Source organism: Sciurus vulgaris (genome assembly GCF_902686455.1).
Source record: "Sciurus vulgaris genome assembly, chromosome: 10".
In the NCBI taxonomy this organism is placed as follows: Eukaryota; Metazoa; Chordata; class Mammalia; order Rodentia; family Sciuridae; genus Sciurus; species Sciurus vulgaris.
Window position 1 is genome coordinate 101,689,338 of NC_136470.1, and position 27,118 is coordinate 101,716,455.

The window sequence follows — 27,118 nt, forward strand, 5'->3', positions numbered from 1 at the left end:
GAGTGAATACACATTTATGCACCTATCAGGAGGAGCCATTTGGTGTCCACTCCAGGGGAATATTTTTTCCTTGCACATTAACAATAATTTCCTAAAATGTGAACCCCCTACAATAGAAAAATTGTAGTCTACCCAAGCTGTTCACTTGATGTTGATCCTGTCTGACAAAGAAAGGAATGTGTCTCAGCAAATGCTTTTAAATACTTTCAATGAAGATAATTAGGTTGGAAGATTGTGTTATTGCATTTGGAGAAATTGGATTGAACTTGTGAAGTAATGTGGCTAATGAATTAAGGTCTGATTTAGGCAGCGGATTACTTCTGACTTGCTGTCAGTGTGGAGGGCTGCTCTGCAGCATGCTCTTGGTTTGATGGTACCACTTTGTGGAGCCCTGCCATTGTGGGGTGCCTCCCACCTGTACATCTGGGAGACCATTCACAGCTTTGTCCACTGATCCAAGAGGTGGAACTATACACTCTTGCAAGAAGAAATGACAAAGGGTTTCAATTAACAATGAGGATGTTTGCAAAATCCAGAATTATCCCTAATTTCATGTCACCTAATGAGGAACAGGGAAGGAATGGCAAGAAGTCTCAGATCTGATTAAAGTATTTAGCAACTAGGTTGTTGATGTTAGTATTCTCCAGGGTTCCATTCTCTTAGTGGTTGACACAATAACTGGCACCTTCCAAGTGAAGGGGAGACCCTGTAGTGTTTAGTCATGGAGAACACACTGGACTTTGGGACAGAAGACTCGGTCCTTTTTATCTGTCCCATTTGTTGTTTTGTGGCCATCACAGATTTCTGTGCTTGAGTCAAATGAAAATGTAGTTTGAAATGCTTTGGGGACTTATGATGATTGATCTAAAGTGTTCTGTCTCCTCATTCAGTTAAGGTTGAGTTTCTAGGCAACCAGGTAATATTAGGTGGCATTGCTCATGAAGAGACAGCTGTGCTTACTGAGGACAGATCCAGAGTGCTAAAGGACTAGAGTTTAATAAAACAGAAGATTTGAACTTAAAAAAATGAGATCCTAAAAACTAAATCAGGAAATGATTTTTTTCATCCTGTACGTTTTATAACTTTCATGGAGTACACATTTTGAAAATACTGTAGGCATAATAGAGGTTTTATTACCCAGGAGGGGGTCCTTATATAAAAAAACTGTGATAAATATTTTCTTTGCATTAAATAAACCTTTTGTTTTAATTTTTTGTGAAGTCATCTTTCAGCATTCCTGGTTTTAATAAAGTGAGGTATAATTTTATGAATAACTGATTGGGCAGAACATTTATTTCTGGAAACACTTATCATACTTTTTATTTTTCTTTTCTTTTTTTGTGGTGCTGGGGATCGAACTCAGGGCCTTGTGCATGTGAGGCAAGCACTCTGCCAACTGAGCAATATCCCCAGCTCTCATACTTTTTTAGTAAGCTGCCCTATGACAATCCTAGTGCACTTTTATTTGCAAATGGTTTTTAGGAAACATACTTCATATAATAAATAAAAACATAGACATTAAGAGAATATTTCCTGATGTATATCTACATATGAGCCAGATACATTTGGGGTTAGAAATATATGTATTTTGTAAAAAAAGAAAAATATCCATTAAATAATATGTAGTTTTTCAAAATGGCCTGTAGTCTTATTCCCAAGTCTAGCTCTTGGTTTCCTGTTCTTGGTACGACTAGATTTGATTCTCTTTAGCATTTTGGTCCTGGATGATCAAGTAACAATTTGGCATTTGTTATTATTGTTTGCTTTTTACTTTATCTACTAGACAGTCTAGGTAAATATAAAGAATAATGGTTCTCTATCAGGACTTTTAACCAGGAAGCTATCTTTCTATATCCATGGCTCCCACTACAAAACACGCCAACACAAAACCATGTAACTGTTTGTGGAAGGTCTTGGCTATTGATTGGCATGCCACCTATGGAGAACCTAATGGACTCTGGACACATTTTTGGTAAAATAAAGTAATCATTTTAGTAAGTTAAAATGATTGTTTAATGTTTACTCCAAAATACCACTTCAGATTAACCATGTATTTAAAATCAATGTTCATCTATCCTGTTTCTCAATTGCCCTTTTGAAATATATATTTTATTACAGAATATGATGGGTTCCTCAGTACTTCTTATGCTTCTTTGTAATCCTCTTTAATGTTGTCAAGTGCACAGTAAAGAGGCCTTCTTGATAGTTACAGGGCTGGAAAGAGAGAGTCACTGTGAGTGAAAGGGTAGGCCAGCCATGGGCATCTTGTCCAGCTGTTCCCCTGCCCGCTGTCTGTGTCCTTGGTTATGGCTGTATCCTCTGGCCATGTGGAACTCATTACTCCCAATGAGTTCATTCTCCTGCAACTCCTTAGAATGTTCATTACCATACTGAGCTGCAATTCTGCCTTCCTGAAATGTTTACCATTTTAACCCCATTTCATATCGTAGGGGCTACGTAATATTTAAAATTAAATCTTCTGCAAGAACTTAGTCTTCCAGATACTAGAAAACTTCACCCTCGCCATCCCAAATATATATTTGTATCTTCTTTTCTCCAGGCACTTAGAGCTTCAGTTGCTTAATTCATTCTTCGTATGACATAGACCTGAGGCTCTTCATTTTCCCAGTTTCTGTCCTGATAGTTCTACTTAAAATAGTTTATACTTGTCAATAGTTTTATATTTCATGAAACCTTTTGCATATATGATTTAATTTCCATCATGATTTCATGAGAACCTTGTTCTCACCTCAGGGTGTTACAGTTATAATTCCCTCTGCCTCAATCACTGCCCACCCAGCCCTCTCAGATGTGGGCTCTCCTCCTTCAGGTCTGTTCAAATGTTTCTCCTGAAGGAAGCCACCTTTCATGCCTGCACTGGCTATGGCCAGCCTCTGCCTCTGCCTCCCTCTATCATAGACTTATCTGTAATGTCAACTGTTGTGTTAACCAAATTAGTGCTGTCTGGATGATTTTACTTCTTTGTTTATGTGTGTAGCAAGCAATTTAAATACATAACTAGGTAGGACAAGGTTGAGACTTACTCTGTGTAGTTCACCCTGTCCCCACTCTGGCACGTTGTAGACACCGACAGTTGTGGGGCCTAGAATTGGGCTTTGTTTTTCTAGATAATTCTTTTTATGTTTGTTTCCAGTTTTATCAACATTCCTCATAAAACATTAGTCTGCTTACTTCAGAAAACCCTATTTGCACAAAAGTAATCAACACAATGCTGTGCTTGGTTTTTATGGTGGGAGATGGATGTGGATTTTATATTAAATAAATTTGTCAATAATCTCTATGTTGGGAATGTACAAAATGAGTCAAGTGAATCTTGAGCGATTCAGTCTCCTGGCAGAGGTTCTCAACCTTTGCTTTGTAAAATGAGTATTTAGAAGAGTATTAACAATGTAGATTTCTAGGTCCTAACCTTTGAAACTTGATTCAGGAGGTCTTGGGTATGGTCCAGGGATCTGTACATGTAATAAGTACGTAGGTTCATTCTGTTGTTCAAGGCCCTGAGATCACACCCCTAGAAATTTTGCTATCGTGATTGTCTAATTTCCTGTAGTAAGGTCACTTGAGTGAATGCTCAATCTAATACTCTTTTTTTTTTTTTTTTTTTTTTTCTTATCATTTACTTTAGAATTTCCAGGCGGATTCAAATGTGCAGAAATTGAGCAAAGGAGAGAAAAAAAAAAAAAAAAAGATCTTGACCTGAGACCAGTTCTGCCTCACTCATTCAGAGATTGGACTTTCACTGTTTTTATTTGACATGCTTGTGATTACAGTTTAGGTTGTTCTTGAGTAATTCAAGACCTGAGAATCAATATATTGTCAAAACTGGTTTGGAAGGATTTGAGCCTGTTGCATGAGATTTCCCCAAATCTGTGTATGTGATCTCTTCATTAACTTTCTGTTTAAAAAAGAGAAAGCATTTGGATAATAAGCTTTTGGTAGTCTTGATAAGAGGGTAATTCTACGATAGTTCTTGGGGTGCAGTGTAGCTTTCCATAGTTGGTTGCAATGAATTATGCATTATACTATTCATGTCTTGTTTGGCAAAGAGTTAGTGTGGGAGAATGTTGTGTTTCTTAAATAATAGTGGCATTTGTTTTTTAATCAGAAATATCCAATATAAAGAATACATTCTTTCACATTTGTTGAGTGCCAATGAGACAAAGCTGTGTGTTCTGTATGGGAATAATGCAGAGATTACCAAGGTGGTTCCTACCCCTTAAGAATTATGCAGTCAGATTATCGAATGAGGACTCAGAGTGCTCGCTCCCTGCTGCAGTTTTTCATCTTCTTTGTCTTAGTTATTCCTCGTGGTAGTTATGGTCCCATTTTATAGGGAGGAAGCACATTTATTCTATCACATCACCCTGAGGCAGGTTTTCTCAGCCTCGGTGCTATGGAGATTTTGTGCTGGATACTCCTTTCTCATGGAGGCTCTTCTTGGCATTGTAGGATGCTTAGCAGTATCTTGGCCTCTGACCCACTAGATACCAGTAGCATCCCCCAAAGTTGTGACGATTGAAATGTCTCCAGACACTCTCAAGCATTCTCTAAGGACCGAAATTGATCCTTGTTGAGGACCACTGCTAAATGAGAAGAGGAAATGGTACAACTTCAAAAACTGAGGAATAAGCAGAGACAGTGGTGTTGTAGAATACCGAGTAGAGAAAGCTGTTCAGGCAGAGTGGGGTTCCGAGTGGCCTGTAGGACAGAGGTTCAGGAAAAGCTTAGAAACCCTGGCATTTGCACTGCATCTGGGGGTGTCATTTGGTGATTTTGTAAGTGGAAAAGACTTTGGAGCAGTACTGAGGTGGAGTCCCAGGCTGCTTCTGTCTCACTCTAGTTGTGTGAAGGTAACCAATCCCCTCCGAGGCTGAATTTCTTCATTCATTAACAGTGCAGAGTAGGGTTGTAATGAAAATGCAAGTGACATGTGGAGCCCTCGGCCCCCTGCCTGACACATAGTAGGCACTCAACGACCTTTCTTCTTGCAAACACATGCTAGTTCTCTCCATGGTCCTGATTGTGTAGAACATTTTATGATCTGAGAAAAATATTTATGGAAGAATGAAGTTAGAAACACACATCTGGGTGCTTTACCTTCTAAATTTGATTTCTTAGTATCTGTGTTGGCTCAGAATAGCATTGCTTGTATGAAATCCAATTCTCAATACTTCTTCTGTGGTATTTGATGACATAATTGCTAAGTAGGTGCTATCGTTGTTTTTGAGGATTGAAAAAAGACAATTTCTTGGTAATTTGTAAGGCGAAATGCATTGTCAGAGGAAATAATCATTGGCTCTGGTACTCTTGAATTGTGATAGGGTAAGAATATAATTTTTGAATAATTACAGCTTTTACGTATTCGAGGGGAGAATCGACAATATGTCCTCTTTGGTATTGAAAGGTTTAAGTAGAGGGCCTTTATTGTGATATTAGCAGAGAGCAGAGCAGGCCTCACTTAGGAGCCCAGGACCTGTTTTGAGGTTCTCCCCTTAACTTGCTGTAGTTTTGAGTTTGCCATAGACCCACTGAAGGCCTTAGTTGTTCTCACCTGTGAAATGAGAATAAAAACATCTTTTCTGATATACTCCACCAGGACCTGGTGAGTTTGAACTGAATTAAGGCCTATGAAAGTATTCTGTTAAATATAATCTGCTGTGCATATCTAAGGCTTGGTGATTGCCATTGTCATTTATCCTGGGGCAGGCGAGGAAGTACTTTATATAAGGCGTAGGGTAGTCTAGTCCTAACTGTTCTTTCTCTTCTTCATCCTTGGGCTCACTGTGCTATATGTTAGCAGATAATTGATGCTCGCTCCTGGGTAGCTGGACTCCAACCACAGATGGATTCTTGTACCTCCTTTTCTACTTGTATTAGGATCTTTAAGCAAACCAGGGGCATTGAATTGAGTGGGAGATCTCTCTGGCTTTGCTTTTGTCTGATCTTTGTGTCTTTGACATATATGTTAGCTAGTTTGCTGCATTTCCCAAAGTGCATTCAGTGGAACCCCAGGAGAAACTCTGTGTACAGAGGATTGAGAGACTGAAGAGGCCGCATAGCTCTGCTGACCATTCCTCCCTCTTGAAGGGACACAGTGACATTAGCTGTATTGTTTTGTTTTACCCAGCATTCCCCCAGTTTATTTAACTTTGGAATCCCCTATTAATACCTATTAAACTCTCCCCTATATATCCTACAGATGTATCAAGGCGGTTTTTATTCCTGCATCATAGGGGAGTGCTGGTCTCCATTTCTGCAGGCTCCCTATCCTCTCATCCCATTTGATACGGATGGGGACAGTTTATGTAAAATGTGGCTTTAGGCTATTTTCCCTGTTTCCTTTTAAACCAGGCCAGGGCTGGTGTGTTGATCCTCAAAAAGAGTTTTTACATTGTTTAGAATAGTGAAGTTTGCCTATTTAAAAAATTAATATGGTCGAGGGTACTAGTTGGTTTTATTCAATGAAAAAAAAAGGACTGCAGAATATCCAAGGACTGTTTTCTAGAAGTGCAGAAACTGTGATTTCTTTTTAAGTGGCAAATAGACTTTTATTTACAAATGTCTCTATGATGCTATAGCATATACAAACATTGTTCTTGGTAATAGATTAATTTGACTACAGTTAAGGCTTTAGGATTGTCATCCAATTTAGAAGTACTTTATTTGCAGTTGATCAGAGTTGTAGATAACAATTTTACACCTGTCCTCCAATTAGTAGGAGAATCATTTCCTTCAGAAATGTGTGGCCTGCTGAACTTTTTGTCATCATAGACCCTATGTAGTGCCACCGTGTGCTATGAGCTGTTGAGTGTAATGAATTGGGTTGATGCTGTCTTAGTATGGTGGGAGGACCTTCATGAGTGCCTGCATGCCAGGTGCCCTATGAAAGGGTCACTTTCTCTGCCAGGTGGTGGAATCTGCACCACGCTCCATTTTGGTGAGTGCTACCAAAATTTGCTACAAGTGACTGTAGGATTTTTTGTCGTTTGTCTTAGTTTTTTCATTTGCTGTGACTAAAAGAATTTGACCAAAACAGTTTTAAAGGAGGAAAAGTTTATTTGCGGGTTCACAGTTTCAGAGGTCTTAGTTATTTGCGGGTTCACAGTTTCAGAGGTCTTAGTCCATAGAAGGCCAGCTCCATACCCTGGGGTCTCCTTCATGGTGGAGTGTGTGACAGAGGGAAGCAGCTCACATGAGATCAGGAAGCAGAGATGCCACTCTCCAGATACAAAATACCCCCTAGCTACACCCCAGTTCCCACCTCCTCCAGCCACACCCTACCACTGCAGTTCATCCCATCAGGGATTAAATCACTGTTTGGGTTAAGACTCTCACAACCCAATCATTTTGCCTCTGAACCTTCCTGCATTGTCTCGCATGTGAGCCTTTGGGGGACACCTCACATCCAGATCATAACATTGCTGCTTATGGTTCTCAGCCCTCACTATGCATAGAAAACACCTGGGTAGCTTTGAAAAACTACAGATATGTAGGCCCCCTCTGGAGATTTGGGTTTAGTTAGTCTACTCCAGGGCTGGATAAAGTTTCTTTCCCCCCAAACTTCCCAGATGCAGCCAGGTTTGAGTCCCTGGGCTAAGGTATAGCTGCTCAGGTGGTATAAGGGCTCTTTGGGATGTTTTTGCCTTTGGGAATGAAATGAGACTCTCCCACTCCTAGCTCTAGTCTCTCTCTTTTTTTTTTTTTAAATGTTTAGCCACGTACTCAGCATCAACCTGCATAGTAAATATCAAATATCTGCTTGACACTGCTTTTGGGGCAGGGTTTATAGACACACAAGTGTCATAACCCTGCCCTCAAATCTTCAGGTAGCAAGACCTGTAAATGAGTCACTTTGGTGGTGTATTGCAGGGCCCACAGCAGGACCATGCGGGGCTGAGCCAATTCTTTGGGGGGCTGTGGGAAGACCAGGACAGGCTTCATTTAGTGACACTTGAGTCCTGAAAGATGGTAGATGGGTGCATAAGGGAAACGTGTAGGACTTTCTAGGGAACAGTGCTACTCCTGCTGTAGGTTCACCTCACTGAGCTGAGATGAAGCAGGGCTGGGAAGCATGTGGGGCGTGTATGAGAAAGACTCATGGCTCTTTTTGGCTTTGTACCTTGGCCTTGGGGCATATTAGCTTTATGTGCTTAAGCAAGCCATTTAGCTTTTCTGGAACTTAGCTTCAGGTACAGTTTCTGACTTAGGATTTTTCAACTCTACGATGGTGTTAAAGTACGGATTGCCTTGAATAACCTGCATAGCCATTCTGCTTTTCATCTTCTGCACAGTATTTAATAAATTAAATGAGATGGTCAATACTTCAGTATAAAATAGGCTTTCTATTAGATGTCTGTGCCCAACTAAAGGCTAAAGTAATGTTCTCTGCACATTTAGGGTCAGCTAGATTAAGCTGTGATGTCCCATAGTTGTATTCAATGTGTTTTTTGGAATTATAATGGGTTTATGAGATTTCATCCATTGTAAGTATAGGAGCATTTGTATAATGAAGGGGTTGGGCCAGAATGTTCTCCAGAGTTCCTTCCAGATGTAATAACCTTTAATTCTCAGTGAAGTCCCAGCTTGGACGACCTTATAATTTGCTACCATGAACCCTTTAATGCTCCTCCTTTTCCAGCTACAAAATTTGGTTTAAATCTTCTAAGCCATGAGTGTAATAATTTCTGTCGAATGCCTGAAAACATTACTAAGATACCTCTTTGGCCTGGTAGCACTGCTTTGATCAGCTTTATATTGAAGGGTATAGATGAGTGAGTATTTTATATCACTTTCTCATTAATTTAGAGCCACACATTTTTGGCAGATTCTCCTTGCCTCAGTGAATATGATATTACTTTCTAATATCAGATGAAAAGATGATGAGGTTTTCTATTAGGGTTGACATGGACTGCCACTCATGTACCCACTTTTTTTGTGGTATTGGGAATTGAGTCTACCACTGAATTACATCCTAGCCCTTCTAATTTTTAATTTTGAGGCAGGATTTTGCTAAGTTGCTCAGGCTGGCCTTGAACTGGGGATTCTCCTGACTCAGCCTCTGAGTTGCTAGGTTTACCGGTGTGCACCATCATGTCCAGGGTGCACCCACTCTTGATTTGAAGCGTTTAGATCATTTGAGTTCAAAATACTTTCTTTCCACCTCATATCAGTGAATAAATTGCCCAATAACTTGATGCACATCACCCTCATGACTTGTAGTTTTTACGTCTCACAATACCCATAGTGACTTGGTGATGGTAAGGTGCTTCCCAGTAATTAAACAATCAGTATTTACTATGGGATTAATGGTTATTCTGGGGTTATTTGTAATTTGTAAAATGCAAACCTGCTAGGATCATAGTTGCAGAATTTAGGGTTGCTCACATTTTAGCTGTTTTGTATCTCTGTAATTTAATCTCAAGTGTAATTTTATTAAATCCACTTGGATACTTTGCATTTGCAAAAAAAAAAAAAAAAATCTGCTGTTTGGCAAGCAAATATAGTATGTACTCTCAACTAAGCAGGAACTTTGCTGGGTGCGGAGGGGCTGGGATAGGGGGAAGCCTGGCCAGGGCCTGCAAGGGGGACTGGGTTCCACCTCTGTTGCTGAGTGCTGTGGCCTTGGGCATGGATTCAGATCTCGGTCCTGTTTCTCAATTCCAAGGCAATGCACAGAACTTCTGTATCCACTTTGTTCCCATCTATAACAAAGGAAGGAAGGGTTAGCAATACACTCATGGAGGATTCTAAATAAATACAGTTATTATAATATTAACCACGTCATCTTTGTGGACTGCAGGGAACAGTTAGGAACTAAATTATGTGAAGAGGTCAGTCTCCTTTAGAGAGAAGATGCTCTATTGTTTTAGGAAACTTGCCCATAATTGCATAATGTGGCCCACTGGGACACGCAGTCTTTGGCAGGCCACTCGCATGGTGGAGTCGATGCTTTTCTTAAAGCCTATTTTGAGAAAGTTAGTTTTGACCTGTGTATCGTGTTCGAGGAGGCAGTGCGAGGTTCCTAACTGAACTGATCTTACTGGAAATCTTGCTGCTTTTTAGTTGTGCCCCTCTTTTTCTCTCTTATTGTGGTAAGATGTACATGCTGTAAAAATGAACTGTTTTAGCCACTTTTTAAGGGTACACTTTTTAAGGGTACAGTGGCATTAAGAAGATTCACAATGTTGCAGAACCATCCGTCTCCAAGACTTTTTAAAAAATCTTCCCAAACTGAAGCTTGGTACCCATTAAACGCTGACTCCCTATATCTTGCTCCTCAGCTCCGCACCCCTAGTCCTAGTCTCTCATTAAAAAAAATTTTCTCAGTAAACTCAACTGCAGATGCTGTGGCTTCCTAGATAACATCCCGCAGCACCGAATCTCCAACAAGCCTGGTGTGTCTCCTGTACGCTGGCATTTCTCCCAGGTGACGCACCCACAGCCCACCTTGTCCTTAGGAGACTGACTGCCCAGCACCGCAGGGCGGCATCCTGTTCTCAGAAGTTGAATCCAGCCGAAGCCCTTGATTTTTCTACTTTGTTTAGACCTAAAAACAAAAAAAAGATCCTTGCCAGTGCACCGCTCCCCTGACCCCATCCATCTGCAGAGTGGCCCCTCTCCTGGGTGGAGTCACACTCCAGGGAGCATAGTCCTATGTCCCCAGACCCATGTTTTCATGATGTGATCTCTGCCTCCCCGTCGCCTCTTCTGTGACCCAGCCTGACTACCATTGTGTGCTTCAGGTGGCACATTGCTTGGCATTTGTGTGCAAGGCACACCGTTTCTGGTTCTTTGTGCTGTACCTTCCCTGCTCCCAGCCTTCCAGGGCCAGTGACAGTATGTCCTTAATGCTTGGCTCGGGCCGCAGCCCCCTCAGGAACGGAGTGCTGTGATCTTCCTGCACCTTGTGCACTCACAGACCCCACTGTTCTGTAGTGCTCTGTCTAGCGTCTCCCACACCAAACCCTGAGCACTCTGAGGTCGTGAACATCACTGCCTCTTCAGTGTCAGAACAGAGGACATAGCTAAAAACACCAACTTACAAAAAACCTGAAGTGCAACTCCTTATGTTTTCTGGGTTTGAAATGCCCTATCTCAGTGGGATAAACAAAGTTTTGTTTAATCTCAACTGTTGATGTGTATTAATTGAGGAGACTAATACTAAATGAAATATTTACTAGCCAATAGCAGCTAAATACCTGATAAGTAAAACTGTGCCCTCCTAACATCCAATATAAGAAGTGGGTAAGATAAAGGGAAAAAAATGTTTTCCCCCTTCTTTCTAAAACTGGTTTCCTGGACACAATTCCAAAACTCTTCTATTACTAAAAAAAAGGGGTCACAGCTCATTTGAATTTGAAAGACCTTGTTACAGACTTTTGGTGCACTGATTGGTTTCTTAAGTTTTCCTTCTACCTTATTTTTGAGACTATGGAATCAACCATTGATATTGATATTTGGAACAATATATTTGTTATTTTATTTCACTTTTACTATAATGCCACAAAGTATAAGAGGTATGGTTGTGCCTGTTTTAATGATAAAGAAACTAAGATCTGAGAGCTTTTAAATGACTTTCTGGAAGCTACCAAGTAAGTGGTGGAGCCTGACTCTTGATCAAGTAGGCTAAATTCTCTAGCTTCATGTGGAAGTCTCCTAGGAGGAAATTCAGAGAAAAAAATATTCTTAAATGTTTGACAAGTATGGGTTTTTCCTAGTCCTTGCATTGCATGTTTAGAATTCAATTTAAGCAGACCCAATACGATGGTGTCCATCTGTATCCTACCTACTTGGGAGGCTGAGGCAGGAGGATCAAGAATTTGAGAACAGCCTTACAACTTATCATGATTCCACCTCATAAAAAGAAAAAACAAGTGTGTGTGTGTGTGGGGGGAAGCGAGGGATGGAGGGAAGGAGGGAGAGAGAGAGAGAGAGAGAGAGAGAGAGAGAGAGAGAGAGAGAGAGAGAGAGAGAGAGAGAGAGAGAGAATTTCTATATTTGAAATACTGAAGGGTGATTGATAGCTCGGTAATTAATCACCAACTCCTTAGTAAGTGGAGACACTGTGTTTCTATAGAATAAACAATAAAGATAAGAAGGGAATTCTTGTCCATCTACAAAAAAGGAAGTAACATGCTTTGGGCTAGTTACATTTTACCATATGAAATACTTATGTGCTGATCATTTGAGGGAGTTGGTTGATTCTTTTCTCATGATTTGTTTTTGGTGAGAGAAGGAAAGGAATAGCATAATTCTTAGACTTCTTCAAAAATCAGTTCCAATAGCCAGGTGCATGAAAATTTTTTTCCCCCGGAAAGTCTCTGCAATCAGACTGAAGCTTGATAAATGTTTGTTGAATTGAATTGATTTATTCTCTCAGCTGCAGTCGTGTACTTTTGTGAGCAAATGGATGGATCTCACAGCTCTGGAGACCATGCAAATATTTGCCAGGTGCATAATCTGTACTTTTTCTCTATTCTGAGCAGACGGAAGGCCAGTTACCTATAACCTGGTGTGTCATTGTAGCAAATTGCTTGCTCTTTGGCTTTTTAGTCCCTATTTTAGGGAATGTGCAGGTTTTCACTATTTTAGGGCTTGAGGATGTGGGTAATAATGAAACAGGATGGAAGGAATTTCTGGGTAATGAAATTGAGGACCACTTGGCTGCAATGGCAGGATACTTTTTGGATAATTTATTGTGAATGCAAGTTAGGAATACCTGTGTATCCATATCTGTTCTGGTTAAGGGCAACACTATCCCCCCACCCCTCATAGGTTTTAGATACATAGTGCCAGCCACCCAGGAACAACAGCAATATTTCTGAAGTCTATTCTCAGAGGATTCAGTGACAGGCTTTACTCACATTATCTCATTCTTTCTCTTTTTGTGCCAAAACAGTGAAAGTTAGTGAAGACACAGGACAATATGTCCTCTTCTTTGGATGGAGGCAGAGTTGATTGTACGTTCTCTTAAAAGGAGTTTTAAATTAGGCAGATTCTGATTTCCCCCAGCTAACCCTTGTGGTGATTTCACTGAAGAAAAGAAATGTTTTGTGACCCTAAATGTTTAGTACGTTTTGTTCTACCATTTTGTACCCACTTACCTACTTTGGGAGATACTTAAGAACTTTCAAAACCATTCATTCCACAAAGAAGCTTGTCATCAAGTCCCCGTCCTTGCAGTGTGAACATGGCCCTCTGTGAGCGCTCCCGAGAGGAGGTGCTGGACACTCTGTGAGGTATCGGCTCTCTTGGTCAGTGGAAGGATGGGGAGGTGGGGTGAGCAGATGTTCATAAGGAGCCACAGCTGCCCTTCTTTTGGGGCTCAGCTTTATTGCTTGAGAAGAGACTTGCTTGGACAAGACTCATACCTGCAGTTAATCATCTGAGTAAATATGCCATCAATTAAGGTGTGGCCAAGAAACCAGTGTTGATAGGGGGATGAGGGAAAAGACACACTCACACACAAAACAAGCCTGCCAACCAAACCCCAAACAAAATAGCACCCTCCAAAACAAAAAGCTCTTTGTTTAAATATTGTTTGCCAGTCGGGTAGCCTTGGTTTATGAATACCTGACTAAGTTGATGAGTAATACTGTGATCAGATGTTCTCTGAAATTTGGCTTAAATACATCATGGGATAGCTGTCACTCAAATCCACATACCTGTGAGCATCTAAAAGTAATACAGGCCATGCTAGTGTTTCTCTATACTCCCATCCATCACGTAGATTGCTTTCTCCTGGGCAGTCTGTCCTTTACATCATCCATGTTTAATTTCTTGCTCCCTGCACAGGAGTGTCTTTGCATTTCTAATAATCAAATTCAGAGATTCATTGGGATTTGAGTCCCATTTACTGGTGGAGAACATAAACATCCAAGGTTTCACATCTTACTCAGGATCTTGTTCCTCAGGACCCCCGAGGGTGATGACAGGGGCATGCCTAGGCTTTCAGTCTCATTGCCAGCCTTGCTTTTGGCTCTCCAAGGGACTGGTGAAAGCCAAAAGGCCTTCTTTCCAGGTTTCCATGAAGAATCAGCCAAGGTGTTCAAGTTGCATTGTGAGTCTAGAGCACTTGGGGTCAACTACTTCTCTGTGGCTGGTATTTATTTGCATAATAAGAGGGGGAAAAAAAAGTCCCCTCTTCACAGTCAGTGGTTCTGGTTAGAATAGAAGCAGTGGAGGTGCTGAGTGCTGAGCAGTAGATCAAAAAGGGAGGGGACTCCACAGGGGTGTGTGCGAGCGCTTGTGTGTGCATGCACACGTGCATGTCCACTTGGTATATATGCTTGGTGTGCTGTGCTTTACTGGGATTGGATTCTTCTCTGTGATGGTAACAGTTCAAGACAGGTCTTTTCCTAATGGTATAGGGTCACCCTAAGGTAGATATAAATGTGTCCTTAAAACTTAATTCTGCTAGAATAAAGACTAGTACTGCTAAAATAAACTCTTTGTTTGAATATTGTTTTCCAGTCTGGAAGCATTGGTTTATGAATTCAACTTTATACACATACAACTTTTGGGTGGATTTTGAGGATAGAAAATCTTCATGAAAAAAATCCTCCAAACCACAAACTTTAAGAAATAGCAAATATCAACTTTGAAAGAAGTACTGGGACAATAAATATTACTGCCTATTATCAAAGAGAAGAAAATATATTAGCTCTTTAACTCTAACTCAGTTGAAGGGCTGGGCATCCCAATGAAAAGCCCAGAGCCTGGGGCCTGACAGGCAAAGGGTAGCCCTTGTGGAAGGTCACCTTGGAAGAATGGTAAGGATCTAGACTTGGACCTTGAGGTCGTGATTACTTTAGCGCTCTTCCAATAGTTTGCTAAAGAGCCATCTCTCTGTTTTTTAGTGGTTAGAAGGTTCATAGCATTAAAATGTGCTTTGGGTGGCAGCTTTTCCCTGTGACCTGTGGCTAATGTGTCCCTTCACAGCCAAGTTAATGCCCAAGGGCTGAAGTTGCTCTGGGAATTAGAGTCAGCACATAAACACGTGTGTATAGCGCTGCCAGCTGAATGAAAGGCCCTGTGCCCAACCTCCGTACCAGAACATCACGGAGTACAAGCCTGCTCTCTCTGCTTTACCCACAGTCTGAACCCTGGAAAGTTTGACTTGCCCTGGGTCACATTGTCAGTACGGGGCACAACCTGGAGTTGAACCCACAACCTTTTGACACCAACAACTTAAACAACTATAATTCATTGCATAATGGAAGCATGGCAGGGCTAACTACTCAGCTGAAGTGTTCAGGGATCTAACCTGTAATTAAAAAATTTCTGCTTTAACTAAAAATGGTTTCTTGTTCTTAGAATTTCTTCTAAAGTAGGAATCCCACTGGCAAGCCACTTTTCATTCAGCATTGTTTACAGGCTTTATTTCTCTTCTCTGATCATTTTTTAAAAAGGAGACGAGTGATTCTGTGACTCAAGAAGGACCTAGTAATGTTGTCCCTGTGCTGAAATAAATGTCCTTTAAGATATCCCACTTAGGAGGAGAGGTGATTTAAAGGTAGAAACCCAGCCAAAATATTTTGCTATTCTAGAAAGTTCTTGGCTTGAGTCAATCAAGTAACCTTGACACCACTTCTGCATTTTTGAGTACATTAAAACCTCATTAATTTTCAAAGAGGAGACCCGGGCTGAACTTGACCTTTTAAAGTGCCTTAGAAGGAAGAATTTACCAAGCAATTTAAGAGAATAAACAGAAGTTTAAGAAGTTTGTTGAAATGCCTCTGTCCTTAAGTGCACTCAGGTATCTTAAACTGTTTGTTTATTCCTATTGATATGCTAATCGCAAGTCGATCTTCAGTATTAAAGCATTTCCTCCATGGAATTTATTCTTTTTCCTTAAATTGTTTTTCTGCATGTACTTCGCTCATTATACATACAGTAAAATAATTATACAGTGAAATAATTCCTTATTTACATAGTAGTGCCTACCTTTGCATCCAAAGTAGTCTTGAGTTGGTGAGGCGTTGCTGAGCATTTATGCCAAGGCTTCATCATTTGGGGCACTTTGACAATATTCCATGGGTAAATGAACACAGAGAACCTGAAACTAAGTCTCAGAAGGGATACCTCTTTGATATTATGTATGGAAAAATGTCTTTTTTCTTACTTGGGATGAGGTAACCTGGTGGAGCACTGGCTTAAAAAGTAAATAGATCTAAGAATTTTCTAGAGTTTTTAATGCCACACAAAGATATGTAAAAGTTTGTGAATTAGAACCCAGAATCCTAGAACCCAGGATGAATCTTTCAAATATTTGAACACATTCTTTTCTTTGAAGTACACTTTTACCTTTTTCTATGAGCTAGACCCTTGTTGCTCCAGGTGTGGCCAGCTGTCCAGCAGTTGTTAGCCCCTGGGGACTGTGAAAAGTCCAGAATTTCAGGTCCTCTCAAACCTACTGGATCCCATTCTGCTTCATAATAAGATTTCCCAGGTAATTTCTATGTGCATATATATTTAGGAAGCACAGACCATCTCATTGGCCCCGAGGACTGGAGATGGCTCCATTAGTGAAATGCCTTTTCTGAAGAGAGGGCATAAATCCAGGGCTCAGTATGGGCAGGTTGCCGGCAGTGGACCATTTAATATTTGCATTGAACAGTTGGTTCTCCTGAGAACTGAGGGAGACGAAGGCAAGGCCCTGATGCCTGTGCTGGTTGGCTTGTCACACCCACAGAGATAAATCACACTTTTGAGTAAGTGAAGAGGGGAAGGCAGAGCATCTCAGTTCTGGCAATGACGGGGACACATAATGTGGAGTCTTACCGCACTTAAGGGAAGAGTACAGACAGATTTGAGACGTTTGGCTGCTACTGTGCATTGGAAATTTTCCCTCCCAATGCTTATAAATTCAATGATTGTCCTAATCTCTGCCCTTTAAAATATTTTAGATGTTTGTCTGGTGCTATTATATTTCATATTAAAATGAAAAAAAAAAAAAAGAACACCAGAATAAATGATTTCTGTTCTTGAAAGCAAGTTCAAATCAATACACTTAATGGAAATATGAGGAGGATGATACATGATGCAGTTTTTGTGTGAGTATTTCTTCATGTGATTAATCCTCTAGAGTAAAGATGGCTTTCTTTCAAGGGTCCGGAGATGTGTTAGGTGGTTTTACAATGATAGGACAGAGAGCAGATTTATTCATGCACACATACACACAAGCCGCCTTCTGTATCTGCATGCACTCATACACACATCTGCACATGTATGCTTCCATGTACTCTTCTATGGCTTCAGGGAATAGTAGATGAGATAGTGCACATATAGGTCTATGGCCAAGATTCAAGTGTTCAGTGTTAATCATTATTGCAGAGAAAAATGATTAAGAGTACAAGCACTGGAGTGATCATCCATGGGGCCAGAATCTTGGCTCTCTCTCTTGCTAGTTGTTTGACCTAGGATTAATTGCTTAACGTCGCTGTATCTTGGTTTTCTCTGAAAACAGGAATAATAGTAGTTTCCTACCTCTTAAGAATTCAATGAAATAATGAATAAAATGCCTTTAGAAGAATTTTAGATATATACTAAAAAATTAACTAGATTTCATGTATGCACTATCTGCTGTTAATCTGGAATTTAGTGAATTTGTTTAGACATTTCTTTTACTTTGTGGAAATCCTTCACTTCCTTTCTTGGTTAATTTTATGGTTGGCTTTATGGTTGACTTTCCTTACGCTAAGTGAATTTCAACAAGGAGTAGAATTAACACAAAGTATTCGAGTATGGCATTATCAGATATCATCCTCTAATTTGTGAAGGTAACATTATGGTTTAGATGTGAGGTGCCCCCCAAAAGGTCATGTGTGAGACAATGCAACAAAGTTTAGAGGTGAAATGATTGGGTTATGAGAACTTTAACATAATCAGTGCATTAATCCCCTGATAGGGATCAACTGGGTGGTAATTGAAGGCAGGTAGGATGTGGCTGGACTAGGTGGGTCACAGAGGTGTACCTTTGGTGTCTATATTTTGTCCTTGGTGAGTGTTCAACCCTCTGCTATCATGCTCTGTCTCATCTCAGGCCCAGAGCAATGGAACTGGCCATCTTTGGACTGAGACCTCTGAATCCATGAGCCCCAGAATAAATAATTCTAATCCTCTAAAATTGTTCTTATCAGGTCTTTTGGTCACAGCATGAAAAAGATGACTAAAACACATTGAAAGTAGCTGTCATTCTGGCAGTTGAGATTAACTGTAAAGGAGTTCGAGGAACACTTCAGAATCCTAGATCCAACAACCTGGTTCCCACCCTAGATTCAGATTAGCAAACAGTATATTGACTTTATTCCCACCACCTTTTCAATTCGGAGTATGAAAACTTCATTAGGGTTCACGCGGACTTGAGTTCAAATCCTGATTCTGTTTGTTACTAGCTGTAGTATTTTGTGCAAATATCAGATAGGAAAAGTAGCATAGCCGTTATTGACAGAAGGGAGTGAACTCATTGAGAATCTTATTCAGTTTCCTCAAAATCTTTTGTAGTAATGTATTTTATGTCCACTGTAGTTTGTTTGTGTTGGAACTTTATGACCAATGTTTTAGTAGTCTGGGGTAGAGCCTCTAGGAGACCATTAAATCATGAGGGCAAAGTCTTCATGAGTGGGATTAGCAACCTTGTAAAAAACAAGTTAAAGGCCAGTGTAGTAGTGTACCCCTGAAATCCCAGCAGCTGGGAATTCCAAGTCAGGAGGATTCCAAGTTCAAAAGCCAACCTCAGCAATTTAGTGAGGCCCTGACTCAAAAAAAAAAAAGTGGTGGGAAGATGTTGGGGATGTGACTCAGTGGCTAAGCACCTCTGCGTCCAATCCGTGGTACAAAAAAAAAAAGAAGTTAGAGCAAATTAGCTAGGCCCCTTTTGCCCTTCTGTCCCTTCTGCCTTGTAAGGATACCTAAACAGTGCCACCTCTGAGGAATGTGTTCCAAAGAGACCTGAAGATATTGGAGGACTACTCCTTCACTAGACCCTGAACTTGTGGTCCATTTGATCTTAGACTTCTCAGCCTCCAGAGCTTTGAGAAATAAAATTCTTATACTTATAAATTACCAAGTCTGAAATATCTTGTCTTAGCAACACAAATACACTAAGACAGCATCTTACTTATTTGGTAATTCTTCTAAATGTCCATGAGAATTGTATAGAATATTTTGTGGGAACAAGCCTGTCTTCCAGCTTCCTGAAAAAGATTACATTATCTTTTAAAAACAACTTAAGGCCTTCTTGCTTTAGCAGTAGGTAAGTCCATTTGGTCTGGGTTAACAACTATTACGACATAAAAGAAAGACATGAAACTCTAGAATACTACTTTTAGAAGACCCTCCATCCTACTGGCTTCTTTTGATTCAATAATGAATCTGTGCTCTGGGGAACTAAGGCATGGAAAAATGAACCACTCTCAGGTATTAGTGGGGAAATATCCTTCTCTATACCTAAAACATGACTGAAATGCAATAATTACAGGCTTATTAAAAATACTGAACCAGAAAATCACTCTGAGTTTCTAATATCTTGTTTTGACAAGGTGCCAGAAGAGCAGTTTGGGGGCAATATGTCACGTGTGTGTTGGGCAAGGGTAAACAGTCCCCTTGTGTGACATGGCCTGTTAGGAGTCAGGAGTCAGCCTCCTCCAGACTCCGACAGGGCTGATTAGTTGATGCCCTGGGGCTGTCTGCCTTTTGTAAAATTATCCCAGCTGGTAGGACAGGCCTTGCTGATCTCATTTTTGTGTGAATGTCTCATTCTTGTGGGGGATCTTTATCAATTAGCTGCCTCTACTCATGCAATGCAAGAGTTATTGTAGGATCATTTCATGGGCTAGTGAAAGGAGGAGCTTTGTCCCACTCAACAAATGCTTCTTAGTCTCCTAAGAAACTACTGTGAACCACTAATTTAGAAAACCATTAAGATATATGATTTTAAAAAGAACTTAGCCATCAGGCCCCTGTTCAACAATTCCAATTTTACCAGTAGATCAGTATTAGGAATTCTGGTGCTATTTTGCTGTTTTTCTTGAGAGATGAAGGTAGCTCATGGTCTATATGGCACTATTTTTTTTTTTTTTTTATATTTTAGTTAATCTTAGTATTTCCTAAGCTTCAGCCAATTGATTTTGTTTTTCTTTCCAGAACTCGAAGTATTTTCACTTAATTTTTTTCACCAAGTTACTTTATTTACTTAGTTACAATTTTGCAAAAGGAAATTACTTGCTACTCTAAATAAGAAACCCACTATTTCCAACTATGCTTTAAAATATAATACATTCTTTACAAATTAAAACATTTGCCCATGTCTCATCAAATCACCATAGTTTTTAAGAATACCTTATGAAATATCACCTTCACTATGTCTCAGTTTGACCAGCACAGCAAAGAAGAGGAACTGTCTAGAGCTATATTACAACTGGTAGAAGGCCCATTGGCACTTAGCCATTTGGAGACTCCTTCCTTCATTAAAATTAATTAAAAATTAGATTTTATAACTACTTCTGCATAAAATAAATACATTACATATTAAATCATTTTTTGATCATCTAATGGTTAAAATTTTTGTTCTGATTTTAAAGTTAATAGGACAGTTTCACCGGGAGGAGTGATGCATGCCTGCAATCCAGTGGCTGGGGAGGCTGAGGCAGGAGGATTGTGGGTTCAAAGCCAGCCTCAGCAAAAGCGAGGCCCTAAGCAACTCAGTGAGACCCTGTCTCTAAATAAAATACGAAATAGGGCTGGGGATGTGGCTCAGTGGTAGAGCGCCCCTGAGTGTTCCCCAACCCCACAGCCAGAAAAAAAAGGGGGTACAGTTTCCTTGGCTGTCAGAAGTGTTGCAGGCCCTGGGCACTGTGCCTAGTGCCCAAGTTGGTATGGAACCTCATCAAGAAGCCTAGAGGCTATCTTCAGTGTGGTGGTGGCAAACCCCCACACTGACGTGCATTTGAAATCTTGCAGATGGACTTTCTCTCTATAGTATGGCATAGTCATTGTTGCTTCAATTTAAAATTATTTTAATGTAATTCTGATAGAAAGAAGAATTATTAAAAATTCTGTGGCTTCTTGCTGCTGCTTGGCATAGAGCCATGTGCCCTGGGGAGCCCACGAGTCACAGTTAGGGACAGGCGGGAGACACGTCAAGCATCAAAAGGCTTTCTTTTCTTTCTTTCTTTTTTTTAAACCTATGCTCAAGGGAAGGAATTGGGCTTATGATGGATTTTCTTATTGTCAAAAACAAATACACTGCCGATACTTCCCTAACATGGTTGTCACCATGCGTGAGTGATCTTATGGTGACTCAAAGTTCACTGGGGTTCCTAGAAGAGGGTAGAAAGATCCATACTGCCCTGTTGGGTTTCGAGCTCTTTTATCAATACCTCCTTTCTTGGGCCTGGTGAGTGATTTAGACTCAGCTATTTCTAGCCGAGAGGAAGAACAGTCACTCATGAAGACACTAAAATTCTTCTTGTCACCTGCTCCTTTTTAAGAAGTCCCTGCGGAGGTCTCTGTGGTGCGAAGAGGAGGAGGCTTTCCTCTTTGTCCTCTCATTACTGTCTGATCCAGGACAGGCTGTGATAAAGGCCTTTTGTTTGTGAGATCACTTCTCTGATTTCTAACTTCCCCTTTCAGACCTAAATGCTACACTCCTTCTCCCACATTGCCACTCCTGCCATAGCTCCCAGGGCTTCTATTTTGCTTTTTAAAGGATCTTTGTTAGACATTTTGCTCTCTTGAAAAGAAAGCCCTAATGAGTCACCCAGTTTGCTAATGTCTTTGTAGGTGTGACCAGCTAAGTACCATCAGTGTGGAGTTGAAACAGACCTTTGCATCAGGAGCCCACTTATCCTGAGCCTCATGTGGGCTGCTGGCTTCTCTATTATTATTATTATTATTATTATTATTATTATTATTATTATTATTATTATTATTTTGATAGACGTTACTTAAGTGAGGGCCAACTCTGAGGGCTCTAGGATTTGCACACCAGGGATCCAGATGCTACTTAGAACTAACTGGGCTGGCAAGTGGAGTGGAACATACCTGTTATCCCAGCAACTCAGGAGACTGAGGCAGGAGGATTGCAAATTAGAGGCCAGCCTCAGCAACCAAGAGAGAAGAGAGACCCTCAACAACTTAGTGAGACCCTGTCTTGAAATAAAAAGGTCTGGGGTTTAACTCATTGGTAGAGTACCCCTGGGTTCAATCTTCAGTACCTCTTGCACCCATGCCCCCCAAGCCCGCGCAAAACTAGCTTGACTTCCAAGGAGAAAAGACATACTGTGTTCTACTGTGTTCTGCATGATATTTGGTGCCTGAGCTACGTAGGGTGTCCTGTCATTTTTTTTCCAACAAGTGAACAAATGAATGAAGAGCATTATTTTGACTCCAAAATTCAAGTAGGAGTCCCCCAGGATATCATCTCCTGTATTTGAATCTGTCACTAGGCCCAGCCAATTCTGTTTCCTAAATGGTTCTTGATTTCCCTCTGTTGTTTTCTGTCCCTACTGCCTCTGATAGTACAGGGACACCTCTCATCTGAATGGTTTCCCTTATGTGATCCTTGCAGCCCTATTGCCCACTGTACATCCAGTGAAGTTGTATTAAAATACTTATTTGATCAAACCTCTTTTCTGTTTAAGATCTTCCAAATGGTTTCCCATTTACTCAAGACCAAAGTTAGGCTATGGGGCTCTGCGCAGCCTGACCCCAACTTTCTTCTCCAGACTTTTGTGTTGCTGCTCCTCTTCACTCTCAGGGATTCAGACATATAGATTTCTTTTAATACAGCAAACCCAGTTTGCTCCTTCCCACCTCAGGACCTTTATAGATTCTACTTCCTGAAATGTTCTTTTTTTCTTATTAATTCTATGTCACTTCCTTAAAAACCCTTTTCTTGTCCTTGATAAGATCCCAGAGCCTGTTTTGAGCTCTACAACACATTCCTTTAGGGAAGCTCAGTGCAGACTATGGAATACAGTCTTGATAAAGACTGTAAGCTCCCTGAGGGCAGGCACGTGTCTACTTGCCTTACTACAGTATTCTCAGTAACCAGCACAGTGCTGGGCAAAGACTAGGTGCCCCAAAAGTAAAGAATAGAGTGCAGTGCATGGGTTGCATACTTAATGTATATATGAATAAATAAAGGATGATTTTAAAGTCATTAGGAGAGATCTAATTATGGGCCATATTGCTAACAGGGCATAGGGTTATGTAACATTTTTAACATTTTTTTTTCTTCAAAGTTATAAAATCAGTGTTTGGGGACTTAAAGGAAAAGGCACCTATCTGTAGCGACTCAATTCTGCCTAGAACATCAAGCTTTCTGGAGTCGTCGGTGCAGTACCCGTGCACCTGCCCTATCATTTGCCTGGATTTCTCTCCTCAACACACTCCTGTCATCTGCCCCCTCAAGTCCTTCCACTTTCTGCTCGAATGTTGTTTTATAGAGAGGTCTCCTCCAACTTTCTCATTAAAAGCAACACCTCACCTTCTGGACCCATCTTCCTTGTTGCCCCTACTGTGCTTTGCTCATCGGCCGCTCATTCATTCATGCATTCATTCACTCATTCATCATTCATCCCCCTCTCTTTCCACTAGGCTGCATTTGGAGGATAAGAATTCTGTTTGTTGAGTGCTCTGTCCGTAGCACCTAGAATAACATTAAACACCTGGAAGACCCAAAAGCCCACTTTCTGAATGCACAAATGAGCACGATAAAGGAAACTTCACTATTTCATCCCCTTACCCCTAAGGGAGAGGGAAAAAAGTCCATTTCACTTTTGACCTCTTCTTGCCCTGCATCCACAATTGAGTTTCCTAGTATTTTCTCTCCTTTGAGCAGCTTGGGGTGGGGTGGGAGTGAAGGTCAAGCTTCTACACTGTTGGATCGTGTGCTCCATTACTGCTCTTGACAGTCCACTAGAAATCCATGACTCGTCAATTCCTCTGCTTCTAGGGCTTTCTCATGAGCTTGAAGGCTCAGCTACATATTCTTTGCCATGTGGCATCAGTAAAAATACAACAAACAAACAAACAAACAAACAAACAAAAAAACAACCCAAAGCAAAATTAAAAAAAAAAAAAAGTTAGGGCATTTTCACCTAAAAATAGCGCTTGCTCTTCATGAAGTGGCAGCCTGCCCCCGGCTCTCCCATCCAGTTCTTCTCCTGCAAGATGTACCATAACAAAGGGACAGGCTGGTGGTCACAAGCCAGGACATTGCAGGGCTCATTAATTACTTGGAAAATGGTGCCTGGGCTGCGGCCAGAATCCCAAACAAAGAAAGAAAATAGCTCCTGTTCCCCCATTGACAAGTTGATGAGTGAGGTAAGAATGAGAATCATCTGGGTGAGCAAAAGGGGAAGAAGTCAAATGGAAGCAGTAGTTTTGTTCAAGAATAAGTGTACCATTAAGACTTATTCCTAACCCCGAGAGGGTTGATTCTTATCAGTTGAGACCATGCAAGTCACTGTGTGCTCTTGGCCATGAGATGGATTCCTGATCTCTAATAAAAGGATTGGGAACACCAATTTAGGAAAACTGTGGATGGTGTTGGAGCCTGGTCCAAAGTACATGATATGTATACAAATCAGTTATTAGTCGCAGTAGCTCCTAAATCACTTAGTCCTTATGAGAACTGTATTGCAAATACACAGAGTTAAATATTCTCCCTCTAGAAAATAGAATCCATGATTTTGGCAAGGCTCAAAGTCCTAAGCCATTTTAGCAAATGTGCGATAATTTAACCAGGACAAGTCAGTGAAGAAAGATGAGAATTTCTTAATGTTGATGAGAAAAGAGAAGAAAAAAGTCTTAGTGGGTTAAACACTGATTGTTCTAAGTGTGATTATATTTTCAGGCAATGTACACAAGGCATGACTCTCTCCATTTAGAGCTGTGCAAAGTACATTGTGAATCCTGATCATACAATACTTAGATATGAGGCCTTCGATAACTCTTTCATGAGCAACACAGTGAGCAACATTTCAGCATGTGAATGGCCATATGTCTCTGCCATAAAAACTGTGGCATTAGGGGAAAAAAGAAGATGCACACACTATCTGTTACCTCCCCTTCCCCCACATCACCACAGATCCTGGACATGGAAGCAAAGCCTTTTTGTCACTGTTCAATAGCCTGAACAGAATATAAAGAATATTTGTTATTGAAGGAAATAACTTTTGGGGTTTGGGGGCGATCTCAAGGTCAAAGACATGTCCTTTGGGGAGAGGAAACCAGAACTACTAAGGGTCATATGTTGGTAATTTCCCAGTTGTGTGAGTGCAAAATGAAAATTAAATTTGTATTGCAGTTGTGTAGTGAAAAATGCACCAGTGATAAAATCTGGGCATTAAAAGAAAAAAAAAAATTTTTTTTTTGCCTTTTTTTGGCTGGAGGGAGGTGAACATGGAGAAAATGACAGATAAAAATGGGACTATTTCTAGGAAGAGACAAAAATTCAGTTTTTGTCAGTCTATTTGAAATGTTAATTTCTGCTCAGACCAGACAGGTTGAAAGGCTTGGCTTGCAAATTGGTTGAGCAGCATCATGTGCAAAAGGGGTTGCCCCCTCTACCTTACGAGGCACCTAAACTCTTCAGTACCTTTTGGTTAAGTCACAAACAACTCAGCTGTGATAGTACAAATCCACAATGATAGACTCATTGGGAAAAAAAAGACTAGACCCCCGATTATGATACAAAACCCTGGGAGACACCTCGAGAAGCAGAGGGAATGAGCCCCCATGATCATCATCTCAGTATGGAGACTGCATCGTGCTCGGTCCCAAGCTGTCCACTTGCTTATGGGGCTGACTGCATGGAATCTGCAGAACCCTTTCCCTTTCAAGAGGATTGCAGACGGGCCCTGTGACACTGCTCAGTACAGCTTGTCAAGCCACTGTAGGGTCCCTCCCTCCTGGGCACCTGGAGAGATCAGTGTCCTCATCCTCCTATGGGTGGGTGGGGTTGGGTGACTAGGGAGTGGGGCATTTAATGACAGGGGCCAGTTTTGTGTTTCTTCAGACTTCATTTTCTCTCGGTGAAGGAGACCAGCAGCCTGAGAGATGGCGATTATTCAGTGGGCCTTGATTTGAAATAAAATAAATAAGTAAATACAATTGATATTTCATTTGCATTTCACTTGTTTTCCCCTATTGTCCTTATCTCTTCCAGGGTCCTCTTTAGGATAACCTACCTTGCATTTAGTTGTCACATCTCAGGCACCTCTTGGCTAGGACAGTCTCAGCCTTAATGCTTGTTTTGATAACTGTGTCAGGAGTTTTGTAGGCTGGCCCCCCTCAACAGCTGCATGGTTTTCTCATTGACTAGACTGGTTTGGGGAGCAAGAGCACAGAAGTAAAGTGCTGATTTGTTCTTTTTATCATGACTTGGTTTGTTGACCTTGACCTTGAACACCTGACTGAGAGAGTGTGTGAGGTTTCCCCACTGTGTGTTGACTTTGCCCTCCATTCCACACTGTGCTCTTTGAGGGTCTGTCTGCCCAACCCACACTTAAGGAGTGGGGAGTTAAGACTCTTTCTTGAGGGCAAAGTTTTGCTCAAATTTTCTGAATTTTTCTTCATAGGAGATTTGCGTTTTTCTCTGATTCAGTAATTTCTTTATATCATTATGGACTCATGGACATTTATTTTATACTTCAGGTTATACTCTAATACTGTCTTATAGATTTAGTTGCTCAAATTGTTCCTGCTCTGGCCAACTCTTTTGGTTATTGGCTGTGTCTCTTTGCCACCAGAGATCCTCCTTTCCTCCCCTTCTCTCTTCCTCACTTTTTAAAGCAATCCTTCCTTTCTGGCATGCTCCAGAACCCTGGTTTCCGAGTGATTGCAAGGAGCAAAGCCTTTCTGCCAGTCTGTGAAGAGCACTTAGTCCTTTTGAGAAAACACAACTCTGTAAGACCACTGAGATTCCAGAGTTGTTTTCAAATTTAATCTAGACCAGTGGTCTCAAAATGTGTTCCTGGGAACACATCACCTGGAAACATGTTAAATATGCAGATTCTGTGGTCTCACCTCAGATTTAGTCCTATAATTTGGCATCGGGACCTTACGGTTTGTGTTTAGCCAACTGTCC

General features: G+C 40.8%; 1 protein-coding gene across 3 annotated transcripts in view; it reads left to right on the forward strand.

The window, feature by feature from the left end:
* The window catches only part of TNIK (TRAF2 and NCK interacting kinase), a 368,490-nt gene that overhangs the window by 86,332 nt on the left and 255,040 nt on the right, over nucleotides 1-27,118 (forward strand). The gene's annotated exons all lie outside the window — the stretch shown is intronic.